Source organism: Barbus barbus (genome assembly GCF_936440315.1).
Source record: "Barbus barbus genome assembly, chromosome: 9".
NCBI lineage: Eukaryota > Metazoa > Chordata > Actinopteri > Cypriniformes > Cyprinidae > Barbus > Barbus barbus.
In genome coordinates, this window is record NC_136737.1 from 30,303,518 (window position 1) to 30,329,094 (window position 25,577).

Here is a 25,577-nt window from a genome sequence, read left to right on the forward strand (position 1 = left end):
AAAATATTCCACTCGTATCCTGAAGAGGAGCAAGAGATGAGGAAGCTGACAGAGAGCCATTAGTTTGAGATTTTACAGAGAGCTGCTTTATATATTCAGTTCAACAACACTCCTGTGAGGAAAATACATTGAGGGGTTATAACTTTAAATAATAAAGAATAAAAATCATTATTAAGAGACTCAAACTCCTCCTTGTCAGGTGACAGAGAAAGTCAAACTATTCCAGCAGGATCTGTTTTGTTATATGAGGAAGTAAACTACATGAAGAGAGAAAAACACAGTGAGTATCAGGAGTTCACAATTATCTTTGATAGCCAAACTCAATCCAGACTGATTTAAAGTGAAGTACAGCAGCAGGATCAGATATTCTGAAAGTAGTTAAAATGACATTAGGAGATAAAACACAGAGTCTGTAAATCGTCTGATTCCAGCTTTACTTTCATTTTAACACAGTGCTCGTCTGAACTTGTTCTGCAGTTTGTGAATAATGTGATTCTGTGTAAATAATATCAGGATGAAATAGTTTTTCATGTGTGCAGGTCATTACTGAGGACTGACTGATGAGACAGAGCTGGATTTGAGAAAATTAACTGCTGAGATGATTCATAACTCACTCTGTGTATCAACATCTGTATCTGCTTTTAGATGAAACCATGGCCTCCAGAATGAATCTCTCTGAAGAACATCACACACAGATAAAGACAGTCAAGAGGTGAGAAAACTGAATATGTTTCACATTTTTAATGTTCAGAAACAATAAATGCATGCTACAATAACACGATTTCAACCGTGCCCCTCAGATCTTTGAGTCAAGTGGATTTTGAATGCAGCTTCCAAAAGATACAAATAGCTGATTAATATATGTTTGTCTCTGATAAACGATCACACCGGTGTGATTAGATGTTCGGTGCTAAATTCAAATCTGTGTTTGCTCAGCTTCACTGTCTGGCACGGAGCCAGAGACTGCTGTGTTTTTAGCTCCAGCACTGCGCATTATAACCAATCACACATGATTCTGTTGAGCTCATGAGTACAATGACCAATAAGAGGCATTCAGATGAGTGTTTTATTCAGTGTGAGCGCTCCCTGAATGAATTCTGCTCTCTGACCATTTCTCTCATCAGAAACAACAAAGTGCAGATGTGCGTAAGATGTGAGCAAGATATTCATTTCACAATGTAAGCAACTTCAGTGATTAATGGGAGTTTTTGAGAGTGCTTGAATTAGACTAAAGTCAATGATAATGTTCTTTGATAATGTAAACGGAGAGTCTATTTACACTAATTCTCCAGCATCGTGTGATTGGCTCTGTGAAGATTATAAAAAGCTGCTATGGGGTTGAACCCGTCTTTTGCTATGGACCAGCAGCTCCAGTGGCGCAGATGCTAAATCACTTATGGGAGGATTTTTGACGCGATCGACTAGACTTTTCTCCCTTTTCAAATCTCATATCACATCGTAAAGGCATTTATTTTTAATAAAAATGAAAGAAATAACCAGAAAGTTGAAAATACAGTAACGGGTAGGTAGGGTTAGGGTAGGTGTAGGGAGGGCTTTATTGTATCAATAAGGTGGCATCCATTTAATAATCTGAATTAAAATGATCATTTACACTCAATACGTTATTATTGCATACTGGTTTATAATGTAATACAATACTGAAGTGCAGATAATTGCCACTATTTTGCAACAAGTAGTATAAATAGCAGAAAACCCTGCTATTGTAACATAGTGTAAATATAATCTATAGCTATTTAGTGTAGATAAAATCCATTGCTATTTGAAGGTAAGAAAAATGACTGCAATTTGAACTGAGGAGGGCCTATAATCAGTCCAGGGCACCTCTGCGTCATCATCCGTCCCTGCACCAGTGTCTCTGTATTGCTCTATTTTATTCTATAATGCATGAATGAAGAGGGCACATGGGCCAGATCCTTTTATTGATAGAAAATAATACTTTAATCTTTTAACTCTCAAGACACAACACAGTCCTCCATGAAAATAATATGTACATCGGTTGCAGATATTTATATGTTCTTTCAACATAATTGATCTGCGTTTATGTTCCCTAACTCCGTGTAGAGCTCAGATCCATCCACAGCGAGAGACTAAATGGTGATGGGTGCGAATCAGTTTCCTTCACAAAGGAGCGGGGTTTCTGAAGAACTCATAACTACTTTATTTAGCTTCAACATGACTAATTCTATATGATTGAACATCCTTACAGAATAAATACATGCTACATGATTCAAATATGTTTAGATGAGGAACATAAATTAATCATGTAGGAAATATGAAATGCATATTTAAAAATTCAACAACCTCCCCATCGCCATTTTTCAGTGAAAGATGAACATTAAAGGGAGTTTGAAACAGTAAAGGTGTTTCTGTCAGAGCAGTGTGAGATTTTCAGAAACAGTTTGTATTGCTGTTGTGTTTCAGTCTGTGTGAGAATGACTCTCCTGAACCCAGCTGTGTGTCCATCAAGAGTGATGCGTCAATGGATCCTCCAATGAAATTCAGCTCGGGAGAATCATCTGCTGATCTGAGGTGCTGTTTAGTTTACAGTATCAGAAATAGTTATATGATATTCATTCATTTACTGATCTGTTTTAATTACATTCATACATATTTACAAAAATATTCAATATTTGTTTAACTGCAGTCAAAAACATGAAGGACCAGAATCACATTCAGCAAAGAAGAACTTAGACTCCATTTTCAAGGTTGGTTTTGTTTGTGTGTGCGTGCGTGTGTGTGTGTGCGCATGTTTATGTGGTTTATGAGGACACAAATGTATAATGACATGGGTATGACAGAGGTATTACAATATGAAGGTGGTTTATGAGGACACTGCCTATGCCCCCGTAATTCAAAAGGCTTAAAAAACATACTAAATGGTGTTTTTTTGAAAATCTAAAAATGCACAAAGTCTCCTGTGAGGACTAAGTTTAGGTGTAGGGTTGGTGTAGGGCAATAGCACACACAGTTTGTTCAGTATAAAAACCATTACGCCTATGGAGAGTCCCCATAAACCACAAAAACCAACGTGTGTGTGTGTGTGTGAGAGTGTGTGTGAGTGTGTGAGTGTGTGTGTGTGTGTGTGTGTGCATGTGTGTGTCTGTGTGCGAGCGTGCATGTGTGTGTGTGTGTGTGTGCATGTGTGTGTGTGTGTGTGTCAACACAATGGGCCTCATTTACGAAACGAACCTAAGACGGAGAATTGGGCGTACGGTGGTTTCTACGCAACACTTGTAATTGATCAATAAGGGCGCGAGCGGATACGATCAAATCTGACGTCAGGTCTGAGCTCGTGTTTTTGAGTTAGCCTGAACTTGCGTGCAGCATAGACAATTTCAGAGAATTGATTAATGACAGCATTTTGATTATTTTCCTAAACCGACAAACAAAGCTTTTCTTTTTTTTCCCCTCTTTCAGGGCTTTAGCTATATGCTCAAATAGCAGCATAAATAGACCACGAGGAATCACGCACCTGCAGTGCTTCTGTGAATGGAGAAAAAAAAGAAATTAAAATAAAATAAATAGGGCTACACGAAATATATGTATCTTAATTAACAGATTAACAAAAAAAAAAAAAAAACTCTTTCGTTTTTGTGACACTCTTAATGCATTTTATTTGTTTTCTTCATATCTTTATTTTATTTAATGTAACTGATTGGTGATCACGCAGGTGCCTCACACGCAACATTTCAGCGTTACTAACTTGACATTTCAGCCATTAATCAAACTAAAATGCAGTCAACCAAACATAAAGTTAGACTGCACAATTTACAAGGTCCACTGTAAAATCAGCGTTCAGCGCTGAAACAAACATTTATTGCGCATGTGAAGGGGCATATTTTACATGGATACTGGAACAAAACCCAGATAGCAAAATTTGTCTGGCCCACCTCTGGGCCACAACCTTGCTTCACTTCTGGCCCAATTCTGGCTGGGTCCCCGGCCCAAAACTGGCCCACACACTGAAAACAGACACAAACAATTTCCTCTGGCCCAGATGTGGCCCATGCCCTGTAAAATGACTCTTATTTACTGACGTGACCCTGATCTGGCCCAGACACTTCAAGCCAGATCCGGCTGAGACTCGGCTTGGTCCCCGGGCCAAATGTGTTAAGATGTGAGAGACCATTTAAAGATGTGTTAATGTGGCCCAGAACCTGCTAAATGTAATTCAGCAGTGAAACACAAAAACAACCATTTAAAAACATTAAAAAGGCTTTATTATAAAATTACCAAATACTTTAATATATATATTAACAATGAACAAATGCACTACAGTATAAACATTAACACACTTTTTAAACCACAAAGTAACAAGTAAATTATATTTACTAATATATATATATATATATATATAAAAACATTATGTCATAATTCAGTTCAGTTATTATCAAATGGCATCAGTGCAGTCAAGGGAATAATATTGCTGAATATTAAGTGTCTGCAACTAAGCAAGTCAAAAGGCATCAGTGACAAGGAACTCAAACAAGACCAGGCTCAGTCAGGAAACAGTCTCCTCTGACCAAACCAATGAACATGGTGTGATTATTCCAGGCTGCATCACAAGTCAGATTGTGGATTGATACCATTAAGAATATTTCATACAACTTCAAAAGTTTTCATTCAGTCTAAAAATTGACCCTGCTCTTATGCAGCTGACAGATTAGGCCTCCATTCAAAAACTAAACATGATACACATTTTTCGGCTTTCTCTTATCTAAAGTGTTTTTCTGTGTCAGAGCTTCCTAAACAGCAGAGTTACCACAAAATAAATATTATTAATAATTCAGATTGCACATATTGAATTGTCTTAGCAGGTGCTATAACAGCGTGCTCAGTTTGATTCACACACAAATGATTCATTTGAATGGTTAAGTGAATCAAATCAGAGAGTCACTCGTATAGATATCTATGGCGCCAGCAGCGGAGTCGACTCCTATGATTCAATAGCAATCACTCGTTGAAAAAGACGATCGAATTAATTCTAGAAAACAAAATGGAATTTAACTCATTAATTTAATTAGCTAACATTATCGTGCACAGGATACAGCTCATCAGTTTTTTATATTTAAAAAACACCCCGTTTTTCTAAAGAGAGCGCGCTTAACAGTTAGGCCTGTACTCATCAACACTCAATATATTCGGGACCGAACGGTTTTTCTGACGCTATGTTATCATCGCAAACCTCCTAATAGAAACCATCTAAAAACTATACTCTTCCGTGGCATTTAAAACATTAAACAACACGTGACTGAATATTAAATAAATTAAATAACTTACCTTTTGCAGCTGAAGTGTTCCTCTTGAGATCTGTGCCCGCCGAAATCTCCTCAGGATTAACCTCCAGATCTTTCTCTCAGGCGCGGATCTCCTTCATTCTAGCAGCGGCCCGTCAGAGCCCGAGTCGGGCGAAGGAGATACACACAACTACACCGAGTGTAGACCTGCCGCGCGATCGGCCCAGATAGAAGAAGCCGTCTGTCAGCCAGAAGTGTTTTGTAGAGTCGGCGTGGCTCTGGTCCATTATCTTCTCACCGATGCCGAGACTGAGCCGACAGTGCCGCATTTCAGACAGAATCGGCCCGAGTGTGCTTGCTGTCTGCGAAGTGAAGTGCAAAGCCTTGTTTACATCACAGATAATAGTTTATTAAACAAATGTTACATGGCAAAAAATGGAAACATTTGGATGTTGAATGAGAGAGGCTTGTGAGCCCAATGCCGTTTAGTTTCGCTTTAATTCATTCATTTCAGCTTGACGTTGTATTATAATGAATGCCACTATAGCCTCATTTGTGTTTTACTTCATAGTTTAATATAACATTTTATAGCTACTATTTTTTTCATTCTTGTTTTGTAATAGCGTTAAATTTAAAGGGTTTCTTGTGGATTAAGGAGAACTAAATAATCTATATAGTGTTTATAATGTTTATGAATGTTTCGTTCAATTTACTGGTATTTAATATACATATAAATTAATGCTATTGTTTGCAATTATAAGGTTAAATGAGTTATAAGGTTTTTATTTTTTTGAGTAAAATCAATTTCTCTTTCATGAGATCACTTCCTCTTTTTGGCGGGTTATGTTTCTCCGTGTCCTAAACTCTAGGGGCCAGGTTTCTAAACCGGGGTGTTTTTAGGGGCGTGATATTCAAACGACGATTGTTTTCTGCCGCCACATTTATCAATGTACATCTTTCTATGATGGGATTGACGGCATACGACTGTTTCATAAATCTGTGCAATCCTCTCTGTAATAGTCACATTTACTTTCCTACCAATGTAAGATAATTTGTAGGCCACTATAAAGCAGATCAATGATCACTAAAGTAGAGAAGCTGAATCCATATGTAACCTGACTGCTGCACAAAGATGAACATCAATCTAGCAAACAGCCAATCCAGTCAAACTCCCTCTTTTAACCTCAGTATCTGTAGACGCTGATGTCTGAGCAAACAGTGGAAGTTATTAGCAGGTGTGATATAATTCAGTGATGTTTAGTATTCATGCCTTTGACTAAACAAAATAATATTCACTATTTCAGGAGCTTGAGCAGAACATCATCTCTGTGATGAAGAGTGAGCTGAAAGGTTTTAAGAGACTACTGAGTCCAGATTACCCAGAATGCTCTGAAAGAGACCATTATGCTGACGAGGGTCATATCAGAGTCAGAGAGGGGCTTCTGAAGATCACACTGTTCATCCTGAGGAAGATGAACCAGACAGACCTCGCTAACACACTACAGACCAGTAAGAGCTCTGGATCAGCTGATTATAGCCTGTGTTTTTATTATGAACCTTCTGTCTCTGAATCTCATGACACAATCTAATATCTAACATATCAAACCTAAAAATACACTTCTAAAATATTGCTCTGCCAATAACAAGAATTATTTCCTTTGCTCAGAACTGATGCCTGTGTATCAACAAAAACTCAGATCCAGACTACAGGATAAATATCAGAGAATCAATGAAGGACTGTCCAATCATGGAGACTCAACACGTCTGAATGAGATCTACACAGAGCTCTACATCACAGAGGGAGGCAGTGGAGAGGTCAATAATGAACATGAGGTGAGACAGATTGAGACAGTGTCCAGGAGACCAGAGACACAGGAGACACCAATCAACTGCAATGACATATTTAAACCCTCACCTGGACAAGACAAACCCATCAGAACTGTGCTGACTAAAGGAGTCGCTGGAATTGGAAAAACAGTCTCTGTGCAGAAGTTCATTCTGGACTGGGCTGAAGGAAAAGCCAATCAGGATGTTCATTTCATATTTCCACTTCCTTTCAGGGAGCTGAATCTGATACAGAAGAATCTCAGCCTTAAGCAACTTCTAAACCACCTTCACAAAGAAACCAAAGAATTTAAATCAGCAGATTATGATGACTACAAAGTCATGTTCATATTTGATGGTCTGGATGAGTGTCGACTACGTCTAGATTTCCTAAACAATCAGAGCTTGTCTGATGTGACAGAATCAGCCTCAGTGGATGTGCTGCTGACCAACCTCATCAAGGGCAATCTACTTCCTTCTGCTCTCCTCTGGATCACCTCTCGACCAGCAGCAGCCAATCAGATCCCTCCTGAGTGTGTCCACCAGGTCACAGAGGTACGAGGATTCAACGACCCTCAGAAGGAGGAATATTTCAGGAAGAGAGTCTGGCTGATAGGATCGTCACACACATCCGATCATCAAGAAGTCTGTTCATCATGTGTCACATCCCAGTCTTCTGCTGGATTTCAGCCGCTGTTCTGGAGAGGATGATGGGTAAAGCAGAGAGAGCAGAGATTCCCAAGACTCTCACACAAATGTTCACACACTTCCTGATCTTTCAGACCAAACTGAAGACGCAGAAGTATGATGGGAAATATGACCTTGATTCTGATCAGGCTAGAAAGACTATTCTGTCTCTAGGAAAACTGGCTTTTGAACAGCTGGAAAAAGGGAACCTGATCTTCTATGAGGAGGACCTGAAAGAGAGCGGCATTGATGTCAGAGAAGTGTCCGTGTACTCAGGAGTTTGTACCCAGATCTTCAGAGAGGAGTCTGGACTGCAGCTGGGGAAGGTGTACAGCTTTGTTCATCTGAGTATTCAGGAGTTTCTTGCTGCTTTATTCAAGCTGCTGTCCTTTTCTGAACAAAACACAGGACTGAGGAATAAGTTCAGATCAAGAATGACCAGTTTACTGAAGAGAGAAGTGGACAAGGCCTTACAGAGTGAGAACGGACACTGGGACCTTTTCCTCCGGTTACTTCTAGGTCTCTCACTAGAGTCTAATCAGACTCTCTTACAAGGCCTCCTGAGAAAGACAGTAAGCAGCTCTCAGATCAATCAGGAAACAGCTGAATACATCAAACAGAAGATCAGGAAGAATCCCTCTCCAGAGAAATCCATCAATCTGTTCCACTGTCTGAATGAACTGAATGATCGTTCACTGGAGCAGGAGGTACAAACATACCTGAGCAGAACAGATTACCGTCGTCTCTCTGGAGTCTCTCTGTCTGCTGCTCAGTGGTCTGCTCTGGTGTTTGTGCTGCTGAACTCAGAAGAAGAGCTGGATGAGTTTAAACTGAGTAAATATGATCCATCAGAAGAATGTCTCCTGAGGCTGCTGCCAGTGATCAAAGCATCTAGAAAGATTGAGTGAGTATTTTACAGTGTCTTTGTTTTATTGACTTTATTGTGAACAGTAGGCCTGTGTTTCTCTACACTGTTTCTGTATATTTTGAGGTCTTTCTTATTTGACACACTCAGCTAACATCACAGAGCGCTCTACTAATGACCTGAAGTGTTGAATCAAGTGTGTTTGATAAGAGAGATTCATCCAAACTGTGCAAAGATGAGCTGCCTCCAGGAACATGACCGTTAGGCTACTCTCTGATATTACAAATACTGGATTAGAATAAAAAAAAATGTTTCTTTGTGTCTGTGTGTGTGTGTCTGTGTGTGTGTGCGTGTGTGTGTGCGTGTGTGTGTGTGTGTGTGTGTGCGTGTGTGTGTGTGTGCGTGTGTGTGTGTGTGTGTGTGTGTGTGTGTGTGCGTGTGTGTGTGTGTGTGTGCGTGTGTGTGTCTGTGTGTGTGTGTGTGTGTGTGTGCGTGTGGAAAGCATATAAACAGAGGAGCTCATAAGTTTTTCAGCCTGGTTCATATGAGAACCTGGAGATTTGGTTTGGTCCTCACACAGGCCACGGCATGCAGTGTGACCCATAAAATATAACTATAAAAAAATAAATTAATAATAGTGATAATAATATTGCACTTTATTTAGTTTTTATTTAAATTAAATAATAAACTAAAATATAGCTGCGAGCAGCGATGACGGGCCCAAGCCGTCAGCATACGCCACCCCGGTGGCATCGATAAAACGGTGCCCAGCGAGCACAAGCATCACAGTAACCCTCTGGCAGTTTGGTTTTAAGGGATACGGCAATTAAAGGGTTAATCCAAACCATCAACTCTGTGAAACACACACAGAACAACATATAAATCTTTAAATTCTGTGAAAATATATTTTTCATTGGTAGTTGATGTTAGTTAATGCATTTACTAATGTTAACAAATGAGAAATTATTATAGTTACCAAAGCTTTTAATGATTTATAAGCATTTTTTAATGATTTATTTTTCCATTAACTAACATGAATAATTTTTTCTAACACAAATGAATAAAGTAAAAAATATATTGTTAATATTTAATGTTATTTGTGAATTAACCAATGTTAAAAACAACATTATTTAACTGTTGTTAATTTACATCATTAATAATTATATACCATTTAATGTTTATCAAAATCAATTCCAAAATGTGTTAATATATTATTAAATTTTAAAGTTTTATCTTTTGAGCATGACTATTTTTCTAATATTAAAAATATTATGTTCATTGTTAGCTCATTGTAAGTTCATACTATCAATGAAGAATTAACATGCTGTAAAAAATATATTTTTCATTGTTAGTTCATGTTAATTAATGCATTCCCTACTGTTAACAAATGAGACTTAATTATAAAGTGTTATCAAAACCTTTAATGCTTTATAAGCATTTTTTAAGGATTTTATTGAGAAGTTTAAACAGACCCTCTCTCTCTCTCTCTCTCTCTCTCTCTCTCTCTCTTCTCTCTCTCTCTCCCCCTCCACACTCACTGAACTCACACAGTCAGTCACTCACCCAGTCACCCACCGCACACATTAGAAGCACAGTGACAGGAGATCTCTAAGTTTTAAATTTTTCTCCTCCGCATAGTGTATTGTAAATTCATGAAATTAAGCACATATCCTCACACTGTATTGTTCTGTGTATGTAATTTTTTTTGAAGTGTTTGGAAGCTGCTCTTAAAAGATAAAAAAAAAAAGTTTTCTCTTTTTTCTGTAACTTTAATAAATTGCCATTAAAACACCGTTCAAGATATCCTAAATCCGTCCGCAATTTAGCATCTTCAGTATTTTGGCGTCATGACAAAAAATGTTTGGTGTGATTTCCGTGTTTCTGTTTGGAGGAGCATGAATTTGTTTACAGCCCGTTTAAAAAAACAAAAAACCCACATTAAAATAAATATAGCAGACTTCCTGTTGGTCGTAGCTAATGACTGTAAATTAGAAAGTTGTCCGGATTAATAAGAACAATTTATGTACCGAGTTTGGTGTCTGTAGCTATCATTATATATATATATATATAATCATTAATAATTATATACCATTTAATGTTGTTCAATATTAATTCCAAAATGTGTTAATATATTATTAAATTTTAAAGTTTATCTTTTAAACATGACTATTTTTCTAACATTAAAAAGATTAATAAATGCTTTTAAAAAAAATGTTCTTTGTTAGTTCATACTATCATGGAAGAATTAACATGCTGTAAAAATATATTTTTCATTGTTAGTTCACGTTAATTAATGCATTTCCTAATGTTAAGAAATGAGACCTTATTATAAAGTGTCATCAAAATCTTTAATGATTTATAAGCATTTTTTTAAGATTTTAAAAAACAGACCCTCTCTCTCTTTCTCTCTCTCACCCACTGCCTCAATCCACACAGTCACTCACACAGTCACTGACAGCCCACCCCACCCCCACCCCTCACTCAGCTGCAGGCTGGCAGGGATCTCTCACTCAGAAGCAGTCTAACAGCTCTCTGATAGTTTTTTAATTTTCTCCTCTGCATAGTGCATTGTAAATTCATGAAATTAATCACATATCCTCAGACTGTATTGTTCTGTGTATGTAATTTTTTATGAAGTGTTTGGAAGCTGCTCTTAAAAGAAAAAAAAATAATAATAATTCTCTTTTTTACTGTAACTTTAATAAATTGCCATTAAATCATCTTTCAAGATATCCTAAATCCGTCCGCAATTTAGCATCTTCAGTATTTTGGCATCATGAGAAAAAATGTTTGGTGTGATTTCCGTGTTTCTGCTTGGAGGAGTATTAATTTGTTTACAGCCTGTTTTTAAAAAAAACCCACATTAAAATAAATATAGCCGACTTCCTGTTGGTCGTAGCTAATGACTGTAAATTAGAAAGTTGTCCGGATTAATAAGAACAATTTATGTACCGAGTTTGGTGTCTGTAGCTATCATTATATATATATAAACATTAATAATTATATACCATTTAATGTTGATCAATATTAATTCCAAAATGTGTTAATATATTATTACATTTTAAAGTTTATCTTTTGAACATGACTATTTTTCTAACATTAAAAAGATTAATAAATGCTTTAAAAAAATTGTTCTTTGTTAGTTCATACTATCATGGAAGAATTAACATGCTGTAAAAATATATTTTTCATTGTTAGTTCACGTTAATTAATGCATTTCCTAATGTTAAGAATTGAGACCTTATTTAATGATTTATAAGCATTTTTTAAAGATTTTAAAAAACAGACCCTCTCTCTCTTTCTCTCTCTCACCCAGCTCCTCAATCCACACAGTCACTCACACCCCACCCCACCCCCACCCCTCACTCAGCTGCAGTGACAGGGAGCTCTCACTCAGATGCAGGCTGGCAGGGAGCTCTCACTCAAAAGCAGCTCTGATAGTTTTTAAATTTTCTCCTAAGCATAGTGTATTGTAAATTCATGAAATTAATCACATATTCTCAGACTGTATTGTTCTGTGTATGTAATTTTTTATGAAGTGTTTGGAAGCTTCTCTTAAAAGATAAAAAAAAAAAAAAATTATCTTTTTTACTGTAACTTTAATAAATTGCCATTAAATCATCGTTCAAGATATCCTAAATACGTCCGCAATTTAGCATCTTCAGTATTTTGGCATCATGATAAAAAATGTTTGGTGTGATTTCCGTGTTTCTGCTTGGAGGAGTATTAATTTGTTTACAGCCCGTTTTTAAAAAAAACCCACATTAAAATAAATATAGCCGACTTCCTGTTGGTCGTAGCTAATGACTGTAAATTAGAAAGTTGTCCGGATTAATTAGAACAATTTATGTACCGAGTTTGGTGTCTGTAGCTAAAACTAACCCCCTCATTTTTGACAAAAGGTGGCGCTATAGAGTGTCTCTTCCACGCCCGTTTATGAGCTTTTTCCAGTGTCTAACTATCATTAATACTGATATGTGTGTTGAGTTTCATGACATTCTAAACATGTTATCTGCCTCAAAATCACCAGAAACGAATTTTCAACTTTGACACGTTGCCATGGCAACATAATTTTAGATATCAATCTTCCCTTCACAGTTTTACATCGGCCGTGTTTTGACATTATTCTGGTGAAGTTTGAAGCAAATCGAGTAAAAATAAGATGCTGAATTCAAAGCATTTTGAAAACGACACACTTCCTGCAGCCAGTTGGTGGCGCTATAACTTTCAGTCATAATAGTCACATCTATCCGATCGGCATCATACAACGAACAAATCACTGAAGTTTGATCTACATCATACAATGTATGTGGACGTTATTAGGCATTTCCTGGGTCTCATTTTTCGCCATAACTTCATCGCCTCGCCACGGGCAAACCGTTCGACATATCAAAAATATCTTCGCAATTTAGCGTCCCCAATGTCTTGAGATCATGTTCACCGAGTTTGGTGGCAATCGTATGGAAATCCTCAGAGGAGTATATCAAATTCCAGAGCATGCGCTTTTTAAACAGCCCTGAATAGCCGACTTCCTGTTGGGCGGAGCCTAAGACATGCTGCGCGGAAGTTGTTCGGCTCAATGAGTTCTATATGTGTACCGAGTTTCATATGAATACGTGCAAGTATGTGTGAGCTATACATCGTGTTTTCTGACAATTTTCCAGGGGGCGCCGTAGAGCCCCTGTGCCACGCCCGGGTCCCAGCCTCAGCGGCGTCCTAATGGCCGCAGGTTCCAATGTGCGTGCCAATTTTCGAGAGTTTTCGGGCACGTTAAGGCCCCCAAAAGTGCCCGGATGATTGAAAAAAAAAAAATAATAATAATAAATATAGCTGCGAGCAGCGATGACGGGCCCAAGCCGTCAGCATACGCCACCCCGGTGGCATCGATAAAACGGTGCCCAGCGAGCACAAGCATTACAGTAACCCTCTGGCAGTTTGGTTTTAAGGGATACGGCAATTAAAGGGTTAATCCAAACCATCAACTCTGTGAAACACACACACACACACAGAACAACATATAAAACTTTAAATTCTGTGAAAATATATTTTTCATTGGTAGTTGATGTTAGTTAATGCATTTACTAATGCTAACAAATGAGAAATTATTATAGTTACCAAAGGTTTTAATGATTTATAAGCTTTTTTTAATTATTTATTTTTCCATTAACTAACATGAATAATTTTTTCTAACACAAATTAATAAAGTAAAAAATATATTGTTAATATTTAATGTTATTTGTGAATTAACCAATGTTAAAAAACAACATTATTTAACTGTTGTTAATTTACATAATTAATAAATATATACCATTTAATGTTTATCAAAATCAATTCCAAAATGTGTTAATATATTATTACATTTTAAAGTTTTATTTTTTGAACATGACTATTTTTCTAATATTAAAAATATTTTGTTCATTGTTAGTTCATTGTAAGTTCATACTATCAATGAAGAATTAACATGCTGTAAAAAATACATTTTTCATTGTTAGTTCATGTTAATTAATGCATTCCCTACTGTTAACAAATGAGACTTAATTATAAAGTGTTATCAAAACCTTTAATGCTTTATAAGCATTTTTTAAGGATTTTATTGAGAAGTTTAAACAGACCCTCTCTCTCTCTCTCTCTCTCTCTCTCTCTTTCTCTCTCTCTCTCTCTCTCTCTCTCTCTCTCTCTCTCTCTCTCTCTCCCTCCACACTCACTGAACTCACACAGTCAGTCACCCACCCAGTCACCTACCGCACACATTAGAAGCACAGAGACAGGAGAACTCTGATAAGTTTGAAAATGTTCTCCTCTGTATAGTGTATTGTAAATTCATGGAATTAATAACATATCCTCAGACTGTATTGTTCTGTGTATGTAATTTTTTATGAAGTGTTTTGAAGCTGCTCTTAAAAGATAAAAAAAAAGAAAAGTGTTATTTTTTACTGTGACTTTAATAAATTGCCATTAAATCACCGTTCAAGATATCCTAAATCCGTCCGCAATGTAGTATCTTCAGTATCTTGGAAGCATGTGAAAAAATGTTTGGTGTGAATTGTTGGTTTCTGCTTGGGAGGAGTATGAATTTGTTTACAGCCCGTTTAAAAAAAAAAAAAAAACACATAAAAAAAAAAATAGCCGATTTCCTGTTGGTCGTAGCTAATGACTGTAAATTAGAAAGTTGTCCGGATTAATAAGAACAATTTATGTACCGAGTTTGGTGTCTGTAGCTATCATTATATATATATAATCATTAATAATTATATACCATTTAATGTTGATGAATATTAATTCCAAAATGTGTTTATATATTATTACATTTTAAAGTTAATCTTTTGAACATGATTATTTTTCTAACATTAAAAAGATTAATAAATGCTTTAAAAAAAAAAGTTCTTTGTTAGTTCATACTATCATGGAAGAATTAACATGCTGTAAAAATATATTTTTCATTGTTAGTTCACGTTAATTAATGCATTTCCTAATGTTAAGAATTGAGACCTTATTATAAAGTGTTATCAAAATCTTTAATGATTTATAAGCATTTTTTAAAGATTTAAAAAAAACAGACCCTCTCTCTCTCTTTCTCTCTCTCACCCACTGCCTCAATCCACACAGTCACTCACACAGTCACTCACACCCCCACCCCTCACTCAGCTGCAGGCTGACAGGACCTCTCACTCAGAAGCATTATATCAACTCTCTGATAGTTTTTAAATTTTCTTCTCACCATAGTCTATTGTAAATTCATGAAATTAATCACATATCCTCAGACTGTATTGTTCTGTGTATGTAATTTTTTATGAAGTGTTTGGAAGCTGCTCTTAAAAGATAAAAAAAAAAAGTTTTCTCTTTTTTACTGTAACTTTAATAAATTGCCATTAAATCATCGTTCAAGATATCCTAAATCCGTCCGCAATTTAGCATCTTCAGTATTTTGGCGTCATGAGAAAAAATGTTTGGTGTGATTTACGTGTTTCTGTTTGGAGGAGTATGAATTTGTTTACAGCCCGTTTTTTTAAAAAACCCACATTAAAATAAATATAGCCGACGTCCTGTTGGTCGTAGCTAATGATTGTAAATTAGAAAGTTGTCCGGATTAATAAGAACAATTTATGTACCGAGTTTGGTATCTGTAGCTAAAACTAACCCCCCCATTTTTGACAAAAGGTGGCGCTATAGAGTGCCTCTTCCACGCCCGTTTATGAGCTTTTTCCAGTGTCTAACTATCATTAATACTCATATGTGTGTTGAGTTTCATGACATTCTAAACATGTTATCTGCCTCAAAATCACCAGAAACGAATTTTCAACTTTGACACGTTGCCATGGTAACATAATTTTAGATATCAATATTCCCTTCACAGTTTTACATCGGCCATGTTTTGACATTATTCTGGTGAAGTTTGAAGCAAATCGAGTAAAAAGAAGATGCTGAATTCAAAGCATTTTGAAAACGACACACTTCCTGCAGCCAGTTGGTGGCGCTATAACTTTCAGTCATAATAGTCACATCTATCCGATCGGCATCATACAACGAACAAATCACTGAAGTTTGATCTACATCATACAATGTATGTGGACGTTATTAGGCATTTCCTGGGTCTCATTTTTCGCCATAACTTCATCGCCTCGCCACGGGCAAACCGTTCGACATATCAAAAATATCTTCGCAATTTAGCGTCCCCAATGTCTTGAGATCATGTTCACCGAGTTTGGTGGCAATCGTATGGAAATCCTCAGAGGAGTATATCAAATTCCAGAGCATGCGCTTTTTAAACAGCCCTGAATAGCCGACTTCCTGTTGGGCGGAGCCTAAAACATGCAGCGTGAAAGTTGTTCAGCTCAATGAGTTCTATATGTGTACCGAGTTTCATATGAATACGTGCAAGTATGTGTGAGCTATACATCAAGCTTTCTGACAATTTTGCAGGGGGCGCCGTAGAGCCCCTGTGCCACGCCCGGGTCCCAGCCTCAGCGGCGTCCTAATGGCCGCAGGTTCCAATGTGTGTGCCAATTTTCAAGAGTTTTCGGGCACGTTAAGGCCCCCAAAAGTACCCGGATAGTCGAAATAAAAAATAATAAAAAAAAAAAAAAAAATATATAGCTGCGAGCAGCGATGACGGGCCCAAGCCGTCAGCATACGCCACCCCGGTGGCATCGATAAAACGGTGCCCAGCGAGCACAAGCATTACAGTAACCCTCTGGCAGTTTGGTTTTAAGGGATACGGCAATTAAAGGGTTAATCCAAACCATCAACTCTGTGAAACACACACACACACAGAACAACATATAAAACTTTAAATTCTGTGAAAATATATTTTTCATTGGTAGTTGATGTTAGTTAATGCATTTACTAATGCTAACAAATGAGAAATTATTATAGTTACCAAAGGTTTTAATGATTTATTTTTCCATTAACTAACATGAATATTTTTTTCTAACACAAATGAATAAAGTAAAAAATATATTGTTAATATTTAATGTTATTTGTGAATTAACCAATGTTAAAAAACAACATTATTTAACTGTTGTTAATTTACATCATTAATAAATATATACCATTTAATGTTGATCAAAATCAATTCCAAAATGTGTTAATATATTATTACATTTTAAAGTTTTATCTTTTGAACATGACTATTTTTCTAATATTAAAAATATTTTGTTCATTGTTAGTTCGTTGTAAGTTCATACTATCAATGAAGAATTAACATGCTGTAAAATATATATTTTTCATTGTTAGTTCATGTTAATTAATGCATTCCCTACTGTTAACAAATGAGACTTAATTATAAAGTGTTATCAAAACCTTTAATGCTTTATAAGCATTTTTTAAGGATTTTATTGAGAAATTTAAACAGACCCTCTCTCTCTCTCTCTCTCTCTCTCTCTCTCTCTCTCTCTCTCTCCCCCTCCACACTCACTGAACTCACACAGTCAGTCACCCACCCAGTCACCCACCGCACACATTAGAAGCAGTGACAGGAGATCTCTGATAGTTTTTAAATTTTCTCCTCTCCATAGTGTATTGTAAATTCATGAAATTAATCACATATCCTCAGACTGTATTGTTCTGTGTATGTAATTTTTTATGAAGTGTTTGGAAGCTGCTCTTAAAAGATAAAAAAAAAAAAGTTCTCTTTTTTCTGTAACTTTAATAAATTGCCATTAAATCATCGTTCAAGATATCCTAAATCCGTCCACAATTTAGCATCTTCAGTATTTTGGCATCATGAGAAAAAATGTTTGGTGTGATTTCTGTGTTTCTGCTTGAAGGAGTATGAATTTGTTTACAGCCTGTTTAAAAAAAACCCACATTAAAATAAATATAGCCGACTTCCTGTTGGTCGTAGCTAATGACTGTAAATTAGAAAGTTGTCCGGATTAATAAGAACAATTTATGTACCGAGTTTGGTGTCTGTAGCTATCATTATATATATATATATATAAACATTAATAATTATATACCATTTAATGTTGTTCAATATTAATTCCAAAATGTGTTAATATATTATTAAATTTTAAAGTTTATCTTTTGAACATGACTATTTTTCTAACATTAAAAAGATTAATAAATGCTTTAAAAAAAAATTGTTCTTTGTTAGTTAATACTATCCTGGAAGAATTAACATGCTGTAAAAATATATTTTTCATTGTTAGTTCACGTTAATTAATGCATTTCCTAATGTTAAGAAATGAGACCTTATTATAAAGTGTTATCAAAACCTTTAATGCTTTATAAGCATTTTTTAAGGATTTTATTGAGAAGTTTAAACAGACCCTCTCTCTCTCTCTCTTTCTCTCCCCCTCCCCCTCCACACTCACTAAACTCACACAGTCAGTCACCCACCCAGTCACCTACCGCACACATTAGAAGCACAGAGACAGGAGAACTCTGATAAGTTTGAAAATTTTCTTTTCGCCATAGTGTATTGTAAATTCATGAAATAATCACATATCCTCAGACTGTCTTGTTCTGTGTATGTAATTTTTTATGAAGTGTTTGGAAGCTGCTCTTAAAAGATAAAAAAAAAAAAAGTGTTCTTTTTTACTGTAACTTTAATAAATTTCCATTAAATCATCGTTCGAGATATCCTAAATCCGTCCGCAATTTAGCATCATCAGTATTTTGGCATCATGACAAAAAATGTTTGGTGTGATTTCCGTGTTTCTGATTGGAGGAGTATGAATTTGTTTACAGCCCGTTTAAAAAAAAAAAACACACATTAAAATAAATATAGCCGACTTCCTGTTGGTCGTAGCTAATGACTGTAAATTAGAAAGTTGTTCGGATTAATAAGAACAATTTATATACCGAGTTTGGTGTCTGTAGCTATCATATATATATATATATATATATATATATATATATATATATATATACAAATTAATAATTATATACCATTTAATGTTGATCAATATTAATTCCAAAATGTGTTAATATATTATTAAATTTTAAAGTTTATCTTTTGAACATGACTATTTTTCTAACATTAAAAAGATTAATAAATGCTTTAAAAAAAATTGCTCTTTGTTATTTCATACTATCATGGAAGAATTAACATGCTGTAAAAATATATTTTTCATTGTTAGTTCACGTTAATTAATGCATTTCCTAATGTTAAGAAATGAGACCTTATTATAAAGTGTTATCAAAATCTTTAATGATTTATAAGCATTTTTTTAAGATTTTAAAAAACAGACCCTCTCTCTCTTTCTCTCTCTCACCCACTGGCTCAATCCACACTCAATCCACACAGTCACTCACACAGTCACTCACAGCCCACCCCCACCCCTCACTCAGCAGCAGTGACAGGGAGCTCTCACTCAGAGGCAGGCTGGCAGGGAGCTCTCACTCAAAAGCAGCTCTGATAGTTTTTAAATTTTCTCCTCCGCATAGTGTATTGTAAATTCATGAAATTAATCCCATAACCTCAGACTGTATTGTTCTGTGTATGTAATTTTTTATGAAGTGTTTGGAAGCTGCTCTTAAAAGATAAAAAAAAAAATGTTTTTTCTTGTTTACTGTAACTTTAATAAATTTCCATTAAATCATCGTTCAAGATATCCTAAATCCGTCCGCAATTTAGCATCATCAGTATTTTGGCATCATGAGAAAAAATGTTTGGTGTGATTTCCGTGTTTCTGTTTGGAGGAGTATGAATTTGTTTACAGCCCGTTTAAAAAAAAAACCCACATTAAAATAAATATAGCCGACTTCCTGTTGGTCGTAGCTAATGACTGTAAATTAGAAAGTTGTCCGGATTAATAAGAACAATTTATGTACCGAGTTTGGTGTCTGTAGCTAAAACTAACCCCCCCATTTTTGACAAAAGGTGGCGCTATAGAGTGCCTCTTCCACGCCCGTTTATGAGCTTTTTCCAGTTTCTAACTATCATTAAAATGGATATGTGTGTTGAGTTTCATGACATTCTAAACATGTTATCTGCCTCAAAATCACCAGAAACGAATTTTCAACTTTGACACGTTGCCATGGCAACACAATTTTAGATATCAATATTCCCTTCACAGTTTTACATCGGCCGTGTTTTGACATTATTCTGGTGAAGTTTGAAGCAAATCGAGTAAAAATAAGATGCTGAATTCAAAGCATTTTGAAAACGACACACTTCCTGCAGCCAGTTGGTGGCGCTATAACTTTCAGTCATAATAGTCACATCTATCCGATCGGCATCATACAACGAACAAATCTCTGAAGTTTGATCTACATCATACAATGTATGTGGACGTTATTAGGCATTTCCTGGGTCTCATTTTTCGCCATAACTTCATCGCCTCGCCACGGGCAAACCGTTCGACATATCAAAAATATCTTCGCAATTTAGCGTCCCCAATGTCTTGAGATCATGTTCACCGAGTTTGGTGGCAATCGTATGGAAATCCTCAGAGGAGTATATCAAATTCCAGAGCATGCGCTTTTTAAACAGCCCTGAATAGCCGACTTCCTGTTGGGCGGAGCCTAAGACATGCTGCACGGAAGTTGTTCGGCTCAATGAGTTCTATATGTGTACCGAGTTTCATATGAATACGTGCAAGTATGTGTGAGCTATACATCAAGCTTTCTGACAATTTTGCAGGGGGCGCCGTAGAGCCCCTGTGCCACGCCCGGGTCCCAGCCTCAGCGGCGTCCTAATGGCCGCAGGTTCCAATGTGTGTGCCAATTTTCAAGAGTTTTCGGGCACGTTAAGGCCCCCAAAAGTACCCGGATAGTCGAAATAAAAAATAATAAAAAAAAAAAAAAAAAAAAAAAAAAAAAAAAAAAAATAATAATCCTTAGGGGAACAATAGGGCCCTGCGCCTTACTGGCTTGGGCCCTAAATATAGCTGCGAGCAGCGATGACGGGCCCAAGCCGTCAGCATACGCCACCCCGGTGGCATCGATAAAACGGTGCCCAGCGAGCACACACATTACAGTAACCCTCTGGCAGTTTGGTTTTAAGGGATACGGCAATTAAAGGTTTAATCCAAACCATCAACTCTGTGAAACACACACACACAGAACAACATATAAAACTTTAAATTCTGTGAAAATATATTTTTCATTGGTAGTTGATGTTAGTTAATGCATTTACTAATGCTAACAAATGAGAAATTGTTATAGTTACCAAAGGTTTTAATGATTTATAAGCATTTTTTAATGATTTATTTTTCCATTAACTAACATGAATAATTTTTTCTAACACAAATGAATAAAGTAAAAAATATATTGTTAATATTTAATGTTATTTGTGAATTAACCAATGTTAAAAACAACATTATTTAACTGTTGTTAATTTACATCATTAATAATTATATACCATTTAATGTTTATCAAAATCAATTCCAAAATGTGTTAATATATTATTAAATTTTAAAGTTTTATCTGTTGAGCATGACTATTTTTCTAATATTAAAAATATTTTGTTCATTGTTAGTTCATTGTAAGTTCATACTATCAATGAAGAATTAACATGCTGTAAAAATATATTTTTCATTGTTAGTTCACGTTAATTAATGCATTTCCTAATGTTAAGAATTGAGACCTTATTATAAAGTGTTATCAAAATCTTTAATGATTTATAAGCATTTTTTAAAGATTTTAAAAAACAGACCCTCTCTCTCTCTTTCTCTCTCTCACCCACTGCCTCAATCCACACAGTCACTCACACAGTCACTCACACCCCCACCCCTCACTCAGCAGCAGGCTGGCAGGGAGCTCTCACTCAGAAGCAGTCTATCAACTCTCTGATAGTTTTTAAATTTTCTCCTAAGCATAGTGTATTGTAAATTCATGAAATTAATCACATATCCTCAGACTGTATTGTTCTGTGTATGTAATTTTTTATGAAGTGTTTGGAAGCTGCTCTTAAAAGATAAAAAAAAAAAAAAAAAAAATTATCTTTTTTACTGTAACTTTAATAAATTGCCATTAAATCATCGTTCAAGATATCCTAAATCCGTCCGCAATTTAGCATCTTCAGTATTTTGGCATCATGATAAAAAATGTTTGGTGTGATTTCCGTGTTTCTGCTTGGAGGAGTATTAATTTGTTTACAGCCCGTTTTTTAAAAAAAACCCACATTAAAATAAATATAGCCGACTTCCTGTTGGTCGTAGCTAATGACTGTAAATTAGAAAGTTGTCCGGATTAATTAGAACAATTTATGTACCGAGTTTGGGGTCTGTAGCTAAAACTAACCCCCTCATTTTTGACAAAAGGTGGCGCTATAGAGTGCCTCTTCCACGCCCGTTTATGAGCTTTTTCCAGTGTCTAACTATCATTAATACTCATATGTGTGTTGAGTTTCATGACATTCTAAACATGTTATCTGCCTCAAAATCACCAGAAACGAATTTTCAACTTTGACACGTTGCCATGGTAACATAATTTTAGATATCAATATTCCCTTCACAGTTTTACATCGGCCGTGTTTTGACATTATTCTGGTGAAGTTTGAAGCAAATCGAGTAAAAAGAAGATGCTGAATTCAAAGCATTTTGAAAACGACACACTTCCTGCAGCCAGTTGGTGGCGCTATAACTTTCAGTCATAATAGTCACATCTATCCGATCGGCATCATACAACGAACAAATCACTGAAGTTTGATCTGCATCATACAATGTATGTGGACGTTATTACGCATTTCCTGGGTCTCATTTTTCGCCATAACTTCATCGCCTCGCCACGGGCAAACCGTTCGACATATCAAAAATATCTTCGCAATTTAGCGTCCCCAATGTCTTGAGATCATGTTCACCGAGTTTGGTGGCAATCGTATGGAAATCCTCAGAGGAGTATATCAAATTCCAGAGCATGCGCTTTTTAAACAGCCCTGAATAGCCGACTTCCTGTTGGGCGGAGCCTAAGACATGCAGCGTGAAAGTTGTTCAGCTCAATGAGTTCTATATGTGTACCGAGTGTCATATGAATACGTGCAAGTATGTGTGAGCTATACATCAAGTTTTCTGACAATTTTCCAGGGGGCGCCGTAGAGCCCCTGTGCCACGCCCGGGTCCCAGCCTCAGCGGCGTCCTAATGGCCGCAGGTTCCAATGTGCGTGCCAATTTTCAAGAGTTTTCGGGCACGTTAAGGCCCCCAAAAGTACCCGGATAGTCGAAATAAAAAATAATAAAAAAAAAATAAAAAAAAAATATAGCTGCAAGCAGCGATGACGGGCCCAAGCCGTCAGCATACGTAGTTCATGTTAATGCATTTACTAATGCTAACAAATGAGAAATTATTATAGTTACCAAAGGTTTTAATGATTTATAAGCATTTTTTAATGATTTCTTTTTCCATTAACTAACATGAATAATTTTTTCTAACACAAATGAATAAAGTAAAAAATATATTGTTAATATTTAATGTTATTTGTGAATTAACCAATGTTAAAAAACAACATTATTTAACTGTTGTTAATTTACATCATTAATAAATATATACCATTTAATGTTTATCAAAATCAATTCCAAAATGTGTTAATATATTATTACATTTTAAAGTTTTATCTTTTGAACATGACTATTTTTCTAATATTAAAAATATTTTGTTCATTGTTAGTTCATTGTAAGTTCATACTATCAATGAAGAATTAACATGCTGTAAAAAATATATTTTTCATTGTTAGTTCATGTTAATTAATGCATTCCCTACTGTTAACAAATGAGACTTAATTATAAAGTGTTATCAAAACCTTTAATGCTTTATAAGCATTTTTTAAGGATTTTATTGAGATGTTTAAACAGACCCTCTCTCTCTCTCTCTCACTCTCTCTCCCTCTCTCTCTCCCCCTCCACACTCACTGAACTCACACAGTCAGTCACCCACCCAGTCACCTACCGCAAACATTAGAAGCACAGAGACAGGAGAACTCTGATAGTTTTTAAATTTTCTCCTCCGCATAGTGTATTGTAAATTCATGAAATTAATCACATATCCTCAGACTGTATTGTTCTGTGTATGTAATTTTTTATGAAGTGTTTGGAAGCTGCTCTTAAAAGAAAAAAAAAAAAGAAAAGTTTTCTCTTTTTTACTGTAACTTTAATAAATTGCCATTAAATCATCGTTCAAGATATCCTAAATCCGTCCGCAATTTAGCATCTTCAGTATTTTGGCATCATAAGAAAAAATGTTTGGTGTGATTTACGTGTTTCTGTTTGGAGGAGCATGAATTTGTTTACAGCCTGTTTAAAAACAAAACCCACATTAAAATAAATATAGCCGACTTCCTGTTGGTCGTAGCTAATGACTGTAAATTAGAAAGTTGTCCGGATTAATAAGAACAATTTATGTACCGAGTTTGGTGTCTGTAGCTATCATTATATATATATAAACATTAATAATTATATACCATTTAATGTTGATCAATATTAATTCCAAAATGTGTTAATATATTATTACATTTTAAAGTTTATCTTTTGAACATGACTATTTTTCTAACATTAAAAAGATTAATAAATGCTTTAAAAAAATTGTTCTTTGTTAGTTCATACTATCATGGAAGAATTAACATGCTGTAAAAATATATTTTTCATTGTTAGTTCACGTTAATTAATGCATTTCCTAATGTTAAGAATTGAGACCTTATTTAATGATTTATAAGCATTTTTTAAAGATTTTAAAAAACAGACCCTCTCTCTCTTTCTCTCTCTCACCCAGCTCCTCAATCCACACAGTCACTCACACAGTCACTCACACCCCACCCCACCCCCACCCCTCACTCAGCTGCAGTGACAGGGAGCTCTCACTCAGATGCAGGCTGGCAGGGAGCTCTCACTCAAAAGCAGCTCTGATAGTTTTTAAATTTTCTCCTAAGCATAGTGTATTGTAAATTCATGAAATTAATCACATATTCTCAGACTGTATTGTTCTGTGTATGTAATTTTTTATGAAGTGTTTGGAAGCTTCTCTTAAAAGATAAAAAAAAAAAATAATTATCTTTTTTACTGTAACTTTAATAAATTGCCATTAAATCATCGTTCAAGATATCCTAAATACGTCCGCAATTTAGCATCTTCAGTATTTTGGCATCATGATAAAAAATGTTTGGTGTGATTTCCGTGTTTCTGCTTGGAGGAGTATTAATTTGTTTACAGCCCGTTTTTAAAAAAAACCCACATTAAAATAAATATAGCCGACTTCCTGTTGGTCGTAGCTAATGACTGTAAATTAGAAAGTTGTCCGGATTAATTAGAACAATTTATGTACCGAGTTTGGTGTCTGTAGCTAAAACTAACCCCCTCATTTTTGACAAAAGGTGGCGCTATAGAGTGTCTCTTCCACGCCCGTTTATGAGCTTTTTCCAGTGTCTAACTATCATTAATACTGATATGTGTGTTGAGTTTCATGACATTCTAAACATGTTATCTGCCTCAAAATCACCAGAAACGAATTTTCAACTTTGACACGTTGCCATGGCAACATAATTTTAGATATCAATCTTCCCTTCACAG

At 35.6% G+C, this 25,577-nt stretch overlaps 1 pseudogene across 1 annotated transcript in view; it reads left to right on the forward strand.

Moving 5' to 3' along the window:
• The first annotated feature begins 219 nt into the window (after nt 1-219).
• Nucleotides 220-25,577, forward strand: part of LOC306875291 (NACHT, LRR and PYD domains-containing protein 3-like) — an 87,123-nt pseudogene continuing 61,765 nt past the window's right edge. The window contains exons 1-6 of the transcript in view: nt 220-280; nt 540-712; nt 2,443-2,550; nt 2,666-2,726; nt 6,563-6,767; nt 6,925-8,673. The product of the transcript in view is annotated as an NACHT, LRR and PYD domains-containing protein 3-like (transcript). The remainder of the gene's footprint in view (nt 281-539; nt 713-2,442; nt 2,551-2,665; nt 2,727-6,562; nt 6,768-6,924; nt 8,674-25,577) is intronic.